The 12551-nt window shown below is 47.6% G+C and overlaps 1 pseudogene; it reads right to left on the minus strand.

The window, feature by feature from the left end:
* LOC124658945 lies at positions 1 to 1281 on the minus strand (annotated as a pseudogene).
* Between the last annotated feature and the right edge of the window lie 11270 nt (positions 1282 to 12551).

Below are 12551 nucleotides of genomic sequence, written 5' to 3' on the forward strand. Positions count from 1 at the left end.
TTAAAGCACAACAAATTCAATGATGTGGTAATCATACAGCTGCATAACTGCATAGTGCTGACTAACAAATGATCTGCTGCTATGCAAGACACTGCAGCATATGGAAGAATATATCCCACAGTACCTTCTCACAGTTTTTATTATTGGAAATGGTTACCTTGTCTGCACTTTCTGCACTTCCAGCTACTCGTCATTTTCTACATTCGAGTTAGCTACCTTATCTGTCATTAAGTTGATCGGGATTAACAACGTTTAAAGGCATCTTTCAGAATGATAAAGATTGGACAATAGTAGTACCGTTTGGACCCTTTGCAGCCTGGTTCCTCTCCACTAAATCCTACAGGAAGTTTTTGAAAGCACAAAGTAAGAAAGCCTGGGAATCGTAGTATGGACAACTATAGCTCGACGGATAAAATAAAACAGGTAGCCAAACCTCCCGCAGCTCCGAAGCATGCAACCGAGAGTCCGTTTCGATGAATCCAACATCTCAACATATGCTTCCTCTATCTATCGATCGTGACCGCAGAATCTTGACTTGGTGGGATCCTGCAAGAACACAATTGCAACAAATACAAACATCTGAATGATCCTGCATTTTTTAACAGTGACATCACTTAAGACAATGATGCTTGGTGCATCGACCAAACAAGACCAAACAAAGCCAGACCTTGGGAAGCTTGTTCGAAGTGGAAAACGCCTTTTGCAGCAAGAACCTCATCTCCAGGGTCCTGTCCCATAGGGACTTCAGTTGAACAGAAATTGGACGCAAAGGTTAATAGTTTGAAAGCTTAAACACAGTGAATAAAGAGGATATCAATTTCACAGGATCATGATAAGGAGATATAAGAAGACCTTTTGATTTTTTACCGCCTGGCCCATTGCAACGTCGTCGTCTCGGTGCTGCTTCAAGGTATGAAGAATGCTTCTGCAGATGGAAGATTCTGAAGTAAATTAGCCATGTGAAGTGAGGCATTTAGAGGACAGGTAGAAGGGGGAGATTACATACTGTTGATTGGCCTAGAGGGCTTGATACTCCTGCTCAAGCTCCCCCATCTCACCATCATCATCTTCCTCCTCATCCTGGCTTTCCTCCTCCTCGTCGGAATCTTGTTCATCTTCGTCATCACTAGCGGTGCTCCTTGCGGAGAAGAAGCTGTCGTCCTCCTCGGGGTCGGAGTGGTCGTGCAGGTGGAGGTCGAACTAGCTCCCGGAGTCGGAAGAAACCTCCGAGGGCTGCAGGGAAGGTGATGCCTTGCGGCGCTTGGATGCGAGTGGCGGCATCTCCTTCTCGTCGGTGAATCGTTGGCTGCTATAAGAGAGAGGAGACAATAGCCACAACACCACCAGTGAAAACCAAATATTCCAAAATACCACTCAATAAAACAAAGTTGCAAAAATACCATCACAATCTAACTTTTCATGTCAAAATACCACTATGTACTAACTGAGACTAACACTCACACAAAAATACATGTCCTATCATCACAACTCTCATTTCCCACATTCCAACAACTTTTAAACAAGATTTCAGCAACATTTTGACAAGATTTCAGCAGCTCGGCGGCAGTTTGACTTGCATTTCAGAACCAGTTTGACAGTATTTCAACTTATCACGGCAATTCAGTCGGATTTCAGCAACATTACAAAAGGAATGATAGCGAACTAACATCACATAATAGTTCAACATAGAGTATATTTTTCAGGCCCCAAGGATCGGAAAAAGGATCAAGCTACTAGTTTAGCATATAAATAATGCATAACAAATTGGAGAAGAGGAAGGTCGAATTCATAGTGGAGAAATACAAGGGAGTGACCTCTCGATGCTAGGGGCTAGCAAGGAACTGTGGTCGAGCAGGAGCACTCACGGAGGCGACGAGCACTCGAGCAGGCCGGGTCGCCGGTGGCGTGCAGGGGCAGCCGAGCGGCACGAGACGCGACGGAGGAGTGGGTTCCGGCGGCGGAGCGAGCTTGTGTGCGTCGGACCGAGGGAATCAGCACGGGAACGAGCTTGCGTGGTGGCAGCGACAGGGGAGTACGGCGACCGGGCGATACCGAGGAAAGTTTGGCCGGAACGAGAGGCTTTGCACTTGGAGCTAGGCGCCTAGGCCTCAATGGAGAGTTCGCTTCAACTGGGCCTCATTGCCCGTTTTGCGCTCGCTGCCAAATCGGAGCTGGTCTTCAACCGGGCCTATATACCCGCAGGTGTAGCTATATGCGTTGTACTTCTAATAAAAAGCGATATGCATTTTATTTTTTTCTCAAAAAAATTATGCGTTGAATTTATTGATCAGTAATGTTCTATATAAGTAGTAGACGCCTTAGCTAAATTATAAGTCACCACAAAGTGAGACGGTTCATCTAAAAAAATACCTCCCTGTGATATCTCAAAAATAATAATTATATGCGCCGCGCCGAAAAGATTTCATGAATTGGAAAGTATGCAACCGTTAGAGTTCAAGGTTTGCATCGGAAAAAATATGAAAATAGTAAATTCAAACAAGATATTCCTAGTCAGCGTGGCATGGGGCTGTAGCTACACCTAGTTGGAAAATTATTGTTGACATTGGGACATTTGTGGGGAAGAGGTGACATTGGGTGTACTCAGAGTGCTGAGGGGAGAGGACGGTATGGCATACATCAACCACCTTTATCATTCTTACATCAAAGGTGGTAAGTTCATAGGAACTAGGACAATTCAGACCGATCAGTTTATGCAACGTAATCTATAAGATTGTGTTCAAAGTCTTAGCTAACAGACTGAAGGAATGTCTATCAGATATCACAGAAGAACAGTCAGTGTTTGTACCAATGGGTTGATAATGGATAACATAATTACCTCTTATGAGTGCATCCAATTCATGAAGCGGAATAGGGCAAAGATAAACCGCTTTTCTGCTCTTAAATTGAGTATGCGAAAGGCCTATGATTGGCTGGAGCGAGCTATCTTGAGGCGGTGTCCTTCCAAGTCTTTTCAATGGAGGGAAGTTACAGCAGTTTGTGCCCTCGTGTGGGGTACGCCGAGGTGACCCAATCTCTCCATATCTTTTCTTTTTTAGCGGCTGAGGGACTTTCGTGCATTTTAAAATATCACATTTTATCAGTGGCGATCCATGGATTAAAGGTGGCACTGTCAGCTCCGGCGGTTAGTCACCTCATTTTTGCTGATGAAAACCTGTTGCTATTCAAGGCGGATGTGGACAGTGCATGGAAGGTGAGGAGGTTCTTGACCTTTATTGTATGGCGTCTCGCCAGCATATTAGTCGGAGTAGATCCTCGATTTTCTTCAACAAGGGATGATCAAATGGGATAAAGAATGTTGTCATGGCGGCTCTCGATGTTCATAATAAGACCCTAAATGAGAAGTATTTAGGTATGTCATCAGATGTGGGGCGCTCGTGGAATGGAGTGTTCAAGTACATCAATAGAAGAATTTGGAGCAAGGTATAGGGATGGCTAGAGATATTGCTACGGTAGAGGGTAAAGACATCTCAATCAAGTATGTGGCCCATGCATTCTGATTTTATCTATGGCATGTAATCTACTGCCGAGGGGTTTATGCCTCCATATATCAACACAATCCTTTGAAAAATTTCGTGGGGCAGTCAAGATGGAGAACGCAAACCAAGTTGAGTATCATGGAGAGATATGTGTAAACCGAAGCATATCGGAGGGATAGGGTTTAGAGACATTGAGATCTTTAGTCTTGAACTTCAAGCTTGACAGGGGTGGCCAATATTGCAAAACCCCGAGCCTTTTGAGTGCCAGGGTCCTTAAAGCACACTACTTCCCTAAGACTGGTCTACTGCATGTTGAACTAGGATCTTTACATTCACAAGTCTGTAGGGAAATACGGGAAGGGGCAAAGGTTCTGAAACAAGGTCTTGTGAAAAAATCGGGGTAGACGAGTCGACGCCTTCATGGAACTCATGGAACGATCAATGTCTTCTGCGCGATGGCATGTTGCGTACGCCTTCATGGAACTCATGGAACGATCAATGTCTTCTGCGCGATGGCATGTTGTGTCTGCTAGTGTGCCTGAGTAGAGAGACACCTATGCATGTGGCGGAGTTCATTGCCACCTCGCCAGTGGTGTGGAAGGAATAAAAGATGTGAGAGTGTTTCCTACCGATGGATGTTGATGTGATATAACAAATCCCAATCACTGGTCGAATACATATAGAATTCTGGTATTTGCACTATGACCAAAAAGGAGTTTTCACTGTGCGATCCGCTTACAAGATGTTGTTGAATACAAGTGGCGTTGTGGTACCATGGCAATGCCCATAGATTATGGACTTGGGTTTTAGAGAACAAGGTGCATTGGTGGTTTCGCCGGTGTACAACCAACCACATGGGACACAATTTAGTGATGTACACAGCTTCATGACCCGAAAGGGAAACCCTGCGTGGTGCCTGTCTGTTATTGATTGATGATGATTGGGGTTATAGTGTCGTTGTGATGGCTGTGGTGTTCTCTCTAGATTGTGTATCATCCTCCCTGTTGATCCCTCCCGACCCTTATAAAGGAGGTCAGGTCACAGAACTCCGGTTCGGTTACATGTTAGAGTTCCCTTGTAAGGGCTAGGTCTTGTGTGTTGCATGGTGTCTAGGGGGGGGTCGTAGACTCGCTTAGACACTTTGAAATCATAAGCTCGACCGAAGTCGATACGGTTATAGGGTGACTTTGCGGACTCCGGAAGTACATCAGGTTGAGTATATAAGGTTAAATGGCATAGTGATGATAGTTTAGCGTGTGTGGTACTCTCAACATATCAGGACTCAGCTAATTTTTCTTCGAAAAAAAACAATGTTAGCTTACTTCGAACACGACTCCCGGACTAGAACCCGGTATAGGCTAGGGTAACTCGACTCGTGCCACAGAGGTCTTATCGAATTGAGCTCTAACTTGTGAAAGGGCACCCAATGCCCCCATCAGGATTTTCATCACGTTGTTGGCATGGAAAATGTTTGGCAGAGCACAGCGGATGCGATTCCTAGGCTGGTAGATTAGATCTACGGATCTTAACTTCATGTTGTTAACATGACAACCAGATATATCTTCGCAGCGGATGCGATCTGGGAAGTCAAGGAGTTATCGACTCCACACTCGACGTTATAGAGATTGCAACTGATAGGGTTGTCAAAAGCCAAAATATACGATATTGACAAAGTCAACACAACGGACAAGTTGTGACATCATTTCTATGGGAGTAGCCTCCGAGGTGTGCACGTGCTTGCTACCGTGCATAGTCTTAAGTTATCATGGCACTCGAGGAGGTACTCTACTTAGGCCATGCGTCTGTCTATCAACTCTCACTGGAGTATTTGATAAAGTATTTTGATGACTTCAGGAATGATTTCACGAAGCACTCAAGTGTTGCACTGTGCAGTTGATGATGGTGGCATCCCTTCTGCGGTCCCAATCTCACAAGCTGGATTGAACATGTTTGAAGGAATCATACCACCAATAACTGAAGAATATAATGGTGTTTCTGGCAGCCAACAACTTATCATATGGGATACATCTCACACATAATAGGTTCCAATCTCATATATCAAATCATAGAATAAATATCCACCACATAGGAATTACATATATGACCATAATCATGTTGGCAGCTCATATGGTACTAGATCTATGAAGAACAAGAGACAAATAGATCAAGCTACTGCCACAAACCCATAGTCCAGAGGTGGACTACTCCTCCTTCATCATGGTGATGGTGGTGGAGACATTGGAGAAGGTGGAGAGATCCCTCAGACGGTGTATCCTGTGGAGTTTTCCCCTCCAATATTTGCTGGTTATGGCCTGCTTTCGGTGTTTCTGTGGCGTTCTTCTTGAGGAAGCCTCGGATAGTCATTTATATAGAGGTTTTTAGGTCAGACAGAGTCCATGGACGAAAGAACAAGCGAATTGGACCGTCGAGGGGCAAAGAGCATGGGTGGCGCCCCCTAACTAGGCATGCCACCTTGTCTGTTTTGGCCCTCCTGGCCCATCTCGTGAGGTCCAAATGTTGCAAACGCTTCTCTTGATTAAATATTGACATCCCCAAAGTCCTGGCTCCATTTGACTTCGTTTAGATACTCGAAAGTTGATAATACACAAAATAGGGTTTTCCTGTACTGCCAAAGTTATAACCAAAATCAAGAGATCATTGGTAAATCCCAAAAATCAATATAAGACATGGATACAACATCATATATGTTGCAAATATGTGGAAATATGTGTCAACAAACTACGAAGTTCATGCATGCATTTTACATGCATCAAACACATACCTTGATTTGGTACAAAGGATCCTACTACAGACAAAGAGAACACAATCAAGTTACACGCATGGAACAAGAGGGCTCCACAATTGGCCTTCTTCACTGGTGTCGGGGAATAAACCACTTGGTCCAAATAAGAACATAAGCGCCACCTTGTGTCCTTCACTACGACTCCCAATGAAGACTGAGCAAACGCCAGCAGACAAAGTTGGTGACATGTAGCCACCATTCGTTCATATGAGTCGGCCATCTATCTAGGACCGCCAAAGTCCCAATATCGCCCTGACCTGCCTGTAGCTCTGATATGCCTTCTCTCTCCACCTTCACCATCCGTGCAGGAGAGGAAGAACTGACCTTAGTGGCAGATCGACTCTGGACATCACACCACATTTAGGTATTATTGAAGACGGAGATTGCAACAGCTTCCCTCCCCTCGACCTTCGGCTCCAACATGTGGATCGAGCACCATAGCGAGGAGGAATACCACTAGGAAGCACCAGATCTGACCTGAATGATCTAATGTGTTTCTCCCGGTAAGGAGCCGAACTCCGACACATGGCCAAAACCTACTGCTATTGTCTACCCCTAAAAGATGCGGCGTTATTACCTCCTAGCTTTCTCCAACCAATATCGCCGACGGAGAAAGCATCGGAGCGACCCAGCTGGTGAGAATCGGGTCTCAAGTTAAGGTAGGTAGAATGATGCACGCCTCTGGTTTCTTTCTCCCGTTTACTACATGTGTCGGATTAACATTGTGCTCCTTTGTAAGAAGTACTTGATTCGTCGCTTTGTACTCATTCGGTGGCGTATGAAGTTTTTCCATGATGTGATGTAGAAAACAAAACGCAAGGGGTTGCTGTTGAGTGCTGAGAATCAGATCACGGGTTGCAGGGTCCAAAGTGGACGTGATAAAAAAAAGTTATCGAGCCCATAGCATATAGGATGCCTGGCATATATAAAAAACCGTCGGGTTGCAGAGTCCAAAGTGACGCTGTGTTTCTACCAAAAAGCACGGGAACTATGTGTGAATATAACATGAAAAAAAGGACATTTTTTTGAGAATAAAAATAAATAAAAAAGGACATGTTACTCCGCACTTCTGGCCCCCCACACAACTTAACGACCTTGGGGTTACAGGCCCTTGGGGAGGGGCCCAGCCAGAAGTATGTCATAACGGCCTTTTACCTCAGCAGGCTCGCAAGTACGAGCGTGCTTCCTGGGCGAGATCCTGGTCGATACTGTGATATTTAAGCAGGAGTTGCGCACACGGACTTGCCGAGGTGGTACTAAATATTCGCCCCGCCTACCGATTCCCGGATTTGCTTGGCGGTGTCGCGCACTGAAAGACTGCTCTGCATCTGCATGGTGCGGGTGGGATGAGAACACTGGGCCTGTCGCTGGCCAACATGCCGTCGCTACACTACCGCTTCCTCGCCATCAACCAGTTCTTCGCTGGACGCTGGCCATGGAAAATTTCAGCCTTTCCAACAACAGGTTCATAGGAGGCATCCCTTCCTCGATCTCAATCTCACATGCTTGCAGCTCTTGCTCAGCAGATATCATGAAGCTGCTGCAACGTACATGCCATACAATCTGCTCGAGGCAGACGACAGGGCGAGCTGCGAGTTCATCACTTCGCTACCCAACTGCAGCCAGCTGCTGCAATTTGGCCTCGGCGGTGGCAATTCCTTCCACGGGCAGCTACCCAGCTCAGCCTGTCAGACACACTCCAGTATCTCTACCTGTCAGACAGCAGTATATATCTCCGGTAGCATGCCCCAGGACAGCAGCAAACTGATTGGCATAGGCATACTCAATTTCTCAAACACCTCGATATCCTGAGTGATCCCGGCCGATAGCATACCAAACTTGGTTAAACTTGGCTTGTACAGGACTAGGTTGCAGGCTTCATACCAACATCACCCGGAAACCTTCCATGGCTGAATACGCTTAGAGCATCCCACTCGTTGGCGCTCCCCACGCCCAAATCCGGCGAAATTTTCGTCCGGATTGGATGAAGATTTGGCGTGGGGAGCGCCGAAGTTCCAGCCGTCCCCCCGGCAGGAAACCCCCAACCTCGACCATTTGACATATTTCAAACAAATTCAACATAAAATTTAACAAGTTGGGCAAACAAGAGGACGAAAATTGCTGAAACAAATTCGGCGATAACAGTACAATGTTTAACAAGTGCTGAAACAAATGAAGCACACAAATTTCACAATTTTTCAAACAAATTAAGACAGACTAGTTGGCGTCGGCGTTGGCGTTGCCTCGGAGCCTCCATATGTGCTCCACCCGATCATCTTGCAGCAGCTGGTGCATTGTAGAGTCTCGAATCTCCCGGCGCATAGCAATGAAGGCGGCCCATGATGGAGGCACCCGGTGATTAGGCCGTGCAAGAGGACCCTCTCTCTCATATGGTGCTTGTTGCTCAGCCAGTAGGAACCGGATGCTTTCGCTCATCTTCAATAATCATGTTGTGTAGGCACACACAGCAGTTCATCACCTCCCACATCTGATCTTTGGACCAAGTCATAGCGGGGAACCGGACGACAAAGAAATCTCTGCTGTAGGACACCAAATGCTCGCTCGACGTCTTTTCGGCAAGCTTCTTGTTTCTTGACAAACTCGCAAAGTTTGGGGGTGCTAGGGTTGGAGATCGTCTTCACAAATGTTGCCCACTTTGGATAGATACCGTCTGCAAGGTAGTATCCTTTGTTGTAGTGACGAATTGATCACATAGTCCACCGGGGGAGCATGACCCTCAACAAGCTTGGAAAAGACCGGGGAGCAGTTTAGGACGTTGATGTCATTGTTGGATCCAGGCATACCAAAGAAAGAGTGCCAAATCCAAAGATCATGGGTAGCCACCGCTTCAAGTATCACAAGTGCAGCCTTTTTGTGACCCTTGTACATTCCCTGCCACGCAAACGGACAGTTCTTCCATTGCCAATGCATGCAGTCAATGCTTCCAAGCATCCCTGAAAAACCTCTAGCTTCATTTGTTGCAAGGATCCTCTGAGTGTCTTCGACAGTGGGTGATCTCAAGTAATAGTCCCCGAACACCGCTATGACGGCCCTGCAGAACCGGTAGAAACAATCAAGGGCGGTGGACTCCGCCATCCGAAGATAGTCATCTGCAGTATCACCGGGAGCTCCATACGCCAAGCATCCTCATAGCCACCGTGCACTTCTGCAGTGGACGAAAATCCAACCAAACCAAGTGCAATCCGCCTTGCATCCGAAGTAGGGATCAAAGTGGCGGATGGCATACACAATTTGCAGAAATAGCTTTCGCTCATCCTGAAACGACGCCGGAAAACACTCTCACCGTGCAATGGATTGTCGGCGAAGTAGTCGGCGTACAACATGCAGTAGCCCTCCATTCGCTGTCTCGGCTTGCACTTCCGGCGACCTCGTGCCGACCCACCACGCCGACGAGTTGCCAGTCCGGCGTACATGCTTGCCAAGCAACCAAGGATCATCATGTGCTCGTCGTCTTGGGCGGCTGCTGCCATCTCTTCTTGCATAAGCTCGACGAACATCTGCTCCTCCTCTTCGTCCGAGTCCATGGCCGGCGAGGCAAATGGACGAACACCCGACGGGCGTGGTCGAGACAACCCGAGCCGCGAGCGACGACGAGCAAGCAGACCGGAAAACAGGCCGGCGGAAGAGCAGCCAGATAGGCCGTCGTCCAAACACGGCGGAATATAGGCAGGTGGGGAAGGAGTGGCGGCGCAATCTGGGCAACAAGCCGGCGGGGTGGTGCCGGCGGCGAGAGAGATACGAGGGGTGGGGGAGATTTTGAGCGACGTGGCGGTGGGGTTCGTGCGTCGAGTCACCGACAGATCGGGCCCTTCCCCGCTTTTCACTCGTCCGGAGTCCCCGAGAGCTCCCCGGGGGCCGGGGGGCGTGGGATCGCCGGATGAATTTAGGCCCAAATCCGGACGAAAACGAGGAACCGGGGGCGCGACTGGGCCGAATTTCACCGTCCGGATGGAAAAAACGCTCGCCGGGGGCCTCCTCGGGGGGACGAGTGGAGATGCTCTTACTGCGCATGCATAGTGCCGACTACCAATCCCTGCAAGCCTTGATAACCAAAGAAAACTCTATCTCCATTTAAATGGTTCGACTTATCGTACAATTCACTCTCTAGACACCTTCCAAGTCGGTAACTTCGTTAACCTCAACCAGTTGATCCTTTCAGAAACCAGTTATTTAGGGCATCTCCAGCGGCTGACCCATCAGGTCCTCGCGCGTCGGAAACAGTTCGCGCGGACAGACGAACAGGCTGTACACGCTCCAACGAGATGATCCAAACGAACCCACCTGTCCTTCGCGACCTATTGAACCACCAAATTTGGAAAATCGATGTGTCGGCGCTGACAGACGTGTGTCCTCGCGTGTCCGCTTGAGTGGAGCGAGTGCCCGCATGGCAACGGCCCAACGGCCTTTTTCCTCTAGCCATCAATCTTATATTCCATTGCTTTGGCACTCTTGTTTCCCAACTAGAAGTATTGATGAATGTGCCTAGTTTCAACAATGTCTAGAAGGAAAAAAACACATTCTCCTCTAGAAGAATAAAACTCTCCAAGAGAGAAGAAGAGGAAGACCGGTGAAGAATTGAGGATGTACAAATTTAATAAGAGTGGACAAGATTAAAATAGAAACTGAATCTCCGTGGCAACTCGATCAAGTAGCAGGAACACTAGTAGTGTCTTCATTATATAGCCAAACGCGAAGGACCACTTAGACGGCTCATAATTCAACCGACTCTAATTACATGTACATTTTGATTGCGCCGAATTAACAACACCTCAACTACAAGTATATCGGAGGAGGTTTGAATTACATCCGTCTCAGGAGTATCTTAGAGAGTTCGCGCTGACAACCGGCCGAGGAGCAAAAAAATTGAGAGACGTTGGCAAGTGTCAGCCATCTCCAATAATATTAGATGGGGTTCTTATCAAAAAACGGTCCAGGAGAAAAAAGATGTCGAGGAAGAGGCCCTCATCCCTGAACCTTGCCGCTTGCCACATTCGACACAGGGAAGACGATCCACGTGGACCAGCTGTACCCTACCGCCATGAAATCAAGATTGGAGCTACCGTCGGGCGAGCTTTGAATGGGAGAAAGCCTAAAGAAAAGGCAGATTATTTGAAGTAGAAGGAGGGTGGTGTTGTCACCGCCTCAGGCATGGGCGGACCACCGTTGTACCGAGTGGAGGTTTTTTTGCCTACAAGTTAGCCCCCCGTTAGACTGACAACAATCCCCCCGCTCACTTTAGGCCCCCGCTTGTTGTTTGGGCTGGGTCCGAGACATTGGTACAAAATTAAGCCTATACCCTATCCATGTGTAAAATTGGTATCCTTGTTAACCATCAGCTGCATAATGCATTGAACATGATCGACAATGAAAACATGAGCGGCAGATGACAAGGGGAAGAAAAGATAAACAATCTAATGGTAAACCACCTACATGTTCTGATTTCCTTGCTGGAAGGTAATAATAAAACTGTTATAAAAGCGACAAGCAAATAACGAAGAACGATAAAGGAAAAAGCAGCGGAGACACGAGATTTAACGTGGAAAACCCCTTCCAACAGAGAAGGGAAAAAAATCACGGGTGCCAGCCAGCAAAACTTCACTATATCGGGGAGTGTTTAGAAACACCGTGGGTTATCTTATAATCCGATAAAACCCTAGCAGGCGGCTTACAAGATCTATATAAAGGCGGTGCCAATGATCCGTACCGTACCAAGCCTCCAGCGACGGGCCTCGCTCCGCTCGTCAGAAGTCAGCTCCCTTTAGTATATGAATTTGGATCACAATACAACAAAACGGTGGACATAGCCTACCATTTTTATTAGCCATTGAGAACTTGCCAAACGATCCAGTAGCTATCACACAACCTTAGAGCATCTCCAATCGCGTCCCCCAAATCGTCCCCCAAAGAGATTTGAGGCGCGTCGGATAAAAAAACGTTCCAAGTCCCGTGCCCCAAAGCCTCTTTTTGTCCGGCGCGGCCCGATACGGTGTCCGGCGCTCTGAGCCCGTCCCCGCTACACAGGGGACACCGGACACAACGAAAAGCGAGGCGTGGCGGGCCTGACGCGTCAGCGGCACATTGAAGTTTAACCTAACCGTCGCCTGCCTCGCGATGGAAGTTATTGGCGCGCAGCGACGGTGCAGTTCCTGCAGAGGCGCAACGAAGCGTCTCGTCGCGCCTAGCTCTGCGTGTCGGCGTTAATGAGCGCCACCGCTCCCCCGCCTCCCTCC

The sequence above is a fragment of the Lolium rigidum genome, chromosome 1, assembly GCF_022539505.1.
Source record: "Lolium rigidum isolate FL_2022 chromosome 1, APGP_CSIRO_Lrig_0.1, whole genome shotgun sequence".
Taxonomy (NCBI): Eukaryota; Viridiplantae; Streptophyta; class Magnoliopsida; order Poales; family Poaceae; genus Lolium; species Lolium rigidum.